This window comes from Cicer arietinum, chromosome 2, assembly GCF_000331145.2.
Source record: "Cicer arietinum cultivar CDC Frontier isolate Library 1 chromosome 2, Cicar.CDCFrontier_v2.0, whole genome shotgun sequence".
Lineage (NCBI taxonomy): Eukaryota > Viridiplantae > Streptophyta > Magnoliopsida > Fabales > Fabaceae > Cicer > Cicer arietinum.
Genome location: NC_021161.2, coordinates 4,941,885 through 4,948,219, shown reverse-complemented (window position 1 = coordinate 4,948,219; position 6,335 = coordinate 4,941,885).

Sequence of the window (6,335 nt, the reverse complement as noted above, 5' to 3'; positions counted from 1 at the left end):
GGGAGTATGAGGATAATTGTAGGGGTATATGATAAAAATTTCTAGCTCTCATTTAGTGAGGTCCGCTTTCATGAAACCTAGTGAATGTCAATTTTTTTAGTCAACCTTATATGCATTTTGTTGACACCGAAAGAAGGAAATTTCTTCTCTCACCCCATACATTCTCAAAAACTCTTCCAAATTCAATTTTTTTTGCCAATTTAAACCTTCTCCAAATTAATTAATTCAAACAAAATTTATCTGATTTGACTAATCTGGAGATGTAAATACTAATTTGAAAATTTTCAAATTTTTGTACACCTTCGAATTAGTCCAAAATGCTAAAATCCATAAATTTACCTTTTCACCTCTAGAATGACTAATCAAAAAGTGTAAAAAAACTTAAAAATTACAAAGTAATGTTTACACATTTGAATTCACTCTAGACAAATCTCTTATGGATTGTTTAGTTCGAAGAGAGTTAAAATAAGAAGAAAAAAAAAACTAAAATTTGGAGGATTTTGAGAATATAAAGGGCGGTAGGAGAAAATAAAAATAAAACTTATACACATGCATTTTAATGGTTGTGAGCCCTATGGAGTTTCTATTAGAATCTATTTTTCCAACAAATATGTCAATCTTTTGGATCAAGTAGGTTGCAATCAAAGTCTTTTAAATTATACAATAAAATTCTACATTTTTTTAGTATAGCCCGATCAAAATTTACGCTAATTGATTTCAAAACTGTGACCGAGTAAATTAACCTGATCAAAATGAGAATATTATTACAACCTATACATGTATTATGAAAATAATTAAATGACTTTGAAGCATTCAAAATCATATAAAATGTTTGGTTTTGATTCAACTGCTAATCACACTTGAATAAATTTTAATTCTTTAAATAAAATTCGTTGTCAAAATATTTGCAATACAATTTCAAGTTATAAAACATATCATGACCTAAATATTTCAATACTTAATATTTAGTTCGGATGGAGTAGTATATATAAATTGATGTTGTATTCCTGCAAATAACCACATACAAATTAATGATATGGAAAATCAGGTTTATATATTATTAATATTATAGAGAAAACAACATAATACACGTTCTCTTAAAAAAAAAAGTTGTTGGTCAGTTTAATCTCTAAAGTTATATTAGAAAGTGACTATTTTAACATAAATTATACCTTTCACACATTCTAATAAATAAATAAATAAAAAACATGCAACAGCTTATACTTTTTTTGTAAGTAGCTAGGAATCGAACACCTGGAAATTTACATCAGTCATACATTGCATATTAACTATTAACCACTTGTGTTGGATTCCATTAGTGTGACACCTTTATATAATTAATATCATATGTATTATAACCAAATAATATCAAAGGTCCTACAATACATACATGATTTAAATTAAAGAGTTTTGATACTATATTTTCTAAATCAATAAATTAATTAACAATCACTTTTATGAATTAAAGAGTTATTTATTGACTTTTAAACTAAAATATAAAACAAACATAATTTTATTGTTTGTTAATATTATATTGATTTTTATATTTTATTGTAAAAAATAATTAATATTTAAATAATAAAATTTCAAAAAATAAAATTCATTTTATTGATATTTAAAAAGTAATATTTAATTATTATATTTTTCAATAATAAAAATTATTTAAAAAAAATTGATTTAATTATTAATTTAAAAATCAACTGTATTCATATGCGTAGATATAAATTCTGAATAATATTTTATTCAAAAGAGAAATGAAACTAATCTCCTTTTTCTATTTGGCATTTAATATTTAGTTGTTGTACTTGGTAAGAGTAGGGGGAATCAAACACGTCATCTTTTTTGATCTTAATGCCTCAATAGTTATATAAAATTCAATACTTTTACCAAAGTTCTTTCGTGGCATCCACACAATTAAAGCTTGGTCGTCGTCAGTTATAATAATCTCTTGAGCCAAAAATGAAATAACATATAGTCGTGCACGAGCCTAGACATCAATTTTTTTGGGGCACTTTCCATTACCATAACATTTACGTGAAGTATTTAGACTCAAATTGCATTGCAACTTCCATGTTGAATTTTCCATTTAAAGGTGAGTGCGTGATTTTTTAAACTAAAGTTCATTAAAATACCACATAGTCAAGTAAATAGTTAATAAAAATACAACTAAATCAAATGATGATAAAGAATATTTACATGAAGTTTTGTTGAATAAATATAAACGGTAAAATTGTTGAGTGTGTTTAAAGACGTCAGGTTAAAGAGCACTAAGTATCTCCAATCATTTTCATATTTTATTAAAAAATGAACAATTAAATAAAATATGTTGTAAAGTTTCTTAGCCACCACACCCATAGATATATAATAAATTGTTTGAATTCACTATTCCGCATTTTTCCAAGTTGTCATTCGTAGGAATACGACTGTTTAATAACCATCAATCGAAAAACTCAATTCTATTTGGTCATAACTACTAATTTAAAAAATTGTTCGAATACAATTGTTTAATGACCTCAAAGGTTAAACCTTAAATTTATTTTGTCAGCACTATTAATTTATTTCCTTTCCTTCTTCAAGACTCTTTTCAGTATCATTTCTCAAATTGAATCTTTATTTAAATATTTTTTTGGGTGTAAGTAAGGAGTTGTGTAAGGTTGGCTGGTTTAAGTGGGATAAATTGTGTTTGTCTAAAGAGAATAGGGCTTGGGTGTTTGAACTTTGAAAGCTATTAACGTGGTTTAGTTGGATAAGTGGTGTTGGATTATGAAAGTGGAGTCATAGGGTGTTTGTTACAAATTGTTAGTTAACCAATATGGACAGGAAATTGGTGTTGGTATAGTTGGATTGGGTGGGGCAAGTCTTTATGGGGGAAGAACACCTAGTCTATTGTGGGTGATGAGATTCTTATACCTGATTGGTTTGAAAATAGTGTAGTACATTTATTGGGGATGGGAAAACCAAGTTGTTTTGGATTGATCATTAATTGGACAATGAGACTTTGATGGAGAGATTCGTTAGACTGTTTAATTTATCTTTACAAAAAAAGGAGAAAGTTAGATGTGATGCATGGGGAAAGAAATCATGGGCGGGGATGGAGAAGGCTCGTGTTTGAATGAGAGAAGGGAGTTTAGGCAAAAATCCCTTAATAAATATGCTTTAATGATATCAAATTTTAATTAGACAAAGATTTAATTAGTTCTAATTTTATTAAGTGATCTAATATGTGCTCATGGCTATATTAATCATAAGACGGATTTTTGTGAAGCTTAAACAAGTTTTTGAAACATATTTATGAGCATGTTCATCATCCACAAATCTTAAAGTGTTGATCATTGGTTTTATTAATTGAAGAACTGAAAATATTAATTGGTGATGATCAAGACATAAATGAAAAAAGGATTATTGTTTTTAGTATTCAAACAAAAAGAATTTGAGCCATAGTATAAAAGAACATTCTCATATGACACAAAGAACAAAAGGAATATTGTGAAAGAGATGATTTGATACTATTCATATGTGCAAAGACAAATCCACTCTTTATGAAAATTTGATTCTATTATTTAGTCATACTCATGCATGTTTTTCAAAGTTGAGGACATTCAGAGATGAAGACGTTGAGAAAAGAACTCATTGCAAAGCTCACACATTCTACTTTATAGTTCATGACAAACTGTCTCAAGTTGTCAAGAGGATGATGATCAATCTTCTTTATTATGTTCATAATAGAAGATGATGTCTTCATACTGATGAAGACATCTTCATACAATGCAGAAGATGATCATAAACATCCTCAAAGAAGAGGACAATTACCCAGAAAAAAATATGATGTTTACCTAAATTGTAGAAGTCGTTTAAGTAACATACTCTAACACCTTGAGACATGTGTTCAACGATTATACACATCTTTTACAGCAGCAATGAGCCTTCCCAATTCTATAAATAGAAGGTGCTTCATGATGCAATCTCCAAGAGATTACAATCAAACATATTTCACTTTCTTAAGTGCAAAACTATCAAAGTTCTATTCAATTATTAAGAAATACACTATTGTCGTATGTCATAGATTTTATGATCAATCTTTTGAGTGTATTCTTAGTTCAATCTATTTCAATAATAATATTGTGATCAGATCCAAAGTAAATCATCATTATCATCTTATTGTAAACATAATCAAGTTTGTCTAGTTGAGAGAAAACTTGAGTGATTTGAGTAAGACTATTGATGCTAAGAAAATACAAGTGTATAATCAAGTGTGACTAAAGGAAGAATACAAGTGAATAATAACTGGATTAGCTCATGTTGAGTGAACCACTATATTTTTTTTGTGTGATTTTCTTACCTTTATCTTTTATTATTATGTTATTTCACTAAATCACACTACTATCAACTTAAAATATAATTTTGTTCTTAAACCTTCTCAAAATAGGAGTAGGTTCATCGTATTGATCTAATATTCTCAAGTTTTATCTTAATTCAAAATAGGAGTAGGTTAATCGTATTAATTCAAACCTCAATTTTTTGTGACAGTTATATTCCCTTCAAAGAATTTAATGGAGAAGTGTAGAGTTTATTGGCTAACATTCACTCCCATGTTATTCCATGTTAACGCAGTTGATGAATGAGCTTTGAGGGGATGTTGTAACTAATGTGGAGGCTCCATCTTTTCAATCTATGGTTTGAAATTCTCTTGTATATTCTAAAGTGGGATTATTAATTTGACAAGTGTTTTATTTTCAAACAATTGTTGACCATGCTCAATTATTCATTGGTTTATTTTGTCGTGGTCGATTACTGCCTCAAAAACTTAATTTATTGTGGTTGGCTATTATATAGTTTATATATAGAAAGCAAAAAATAAGGCTATTTGTTTGCCAAAAAGCTTTGAATGCGAATATCATTCTAGAAAAAAAAAAAAATTGGGGTTAACTTAAGACGCATGATAAAAAATTTAAATATTTTTTGTTCACAATGGTGTGATAATCCTTTGAAGTGCTTAGGAATTACGGGTGGATGAGTTTGTTTGTTTGAATTACTGAAATCTTTGTTCTGCAAGATTGTAACATTTCTTTTTCAAGCACACATTGTGCTTGAATTAGTTTTTCAATAAATTATCTTTTTGCTTGTTAATAAAAAATTAGGACCATGATTGAATGAAGTGTAGTCATCACATATAAATTATATTTTAAGTTTGAAATATAAATTTAAAAATAATTAAAATCTGAATTTAAAATTTAAATTATTTGATTGTAATCAAACGATCCAAATATGCTGATTAGAATCAATTACATTAAACTTTAAATTTAAATCGGGCAATTAATATAGTGGATTAATTTGTCATTTTCTAATATGAGGTTCATCTGTTTTTCCCTAACTAGTTTATTAATTTAATCTCTAGGATTAGGATCTAGTTGTGATAATAAATATATATAGTGGATTTGCCTTTCAATATTTTGTTTTCTCCTTTCTATATACTACATTTTAATGGAATCTATTATTTTATTTCAAAATTAATCATGCATTTAAACATTTATGCCAGAAGAAAGAGTGATTGTTTAACTTTATTAATAATAATAAAGTAGCACTATATTTGACCTTTTTTAATAGTAGCACTTGATTAGTGGAAGATTATAGCTAGGAGGATAATCTTTAGGAGTTGGCCACAGTATACTAAAGCTCAATTAATTATTTACATATTCCACAAAGACAAAAACCTAAGATTATGCTAATTAAGAAACTTAATTAATTTATATTAATTTAGTTAAGCCACTAAATCTTCTTCTAATTGGTTGTCTACAATTACAAACACTACTGCATTCAAAAGGAATAGGGAATTATTAAACAATTATTATTTTTTGAATAGCACTTATCATTTTACCTAAACAAATCACATTTTGGGCTGCTAAAATTCGTCATGGTATGCTTCAAAATTGGAGAAAATAATTAATTTATGTTTTTAACTTTTCAATTGGAGCTCATGAAAGGTGGTGATAATACTTTTGTGTAGTTTAATGTAACATAAGAAAACATTTCGTATCTGTATTCATTGAACCTCACACGTACTTCCAATGCATTCGTTGTTTCCATGTAAGGCGACCAAATCATTTCCTTTTTTATCAAAAGTTATCATAAAAGGTTAATCCCTATGATAAACATCGATGCATCATCGTCAATGTTATATATGTATAGTGAAATATAATATATTAAAAGCGACATAAGAAATATTAGTTAAAAATAAATATGTTGAAAACTAAAAATATTATTTATTTTAAAATATTTTCTTTTTACATGAATTACATTGTAGAACAGAGAAAGTAGTATAATATATATGCTTAAAA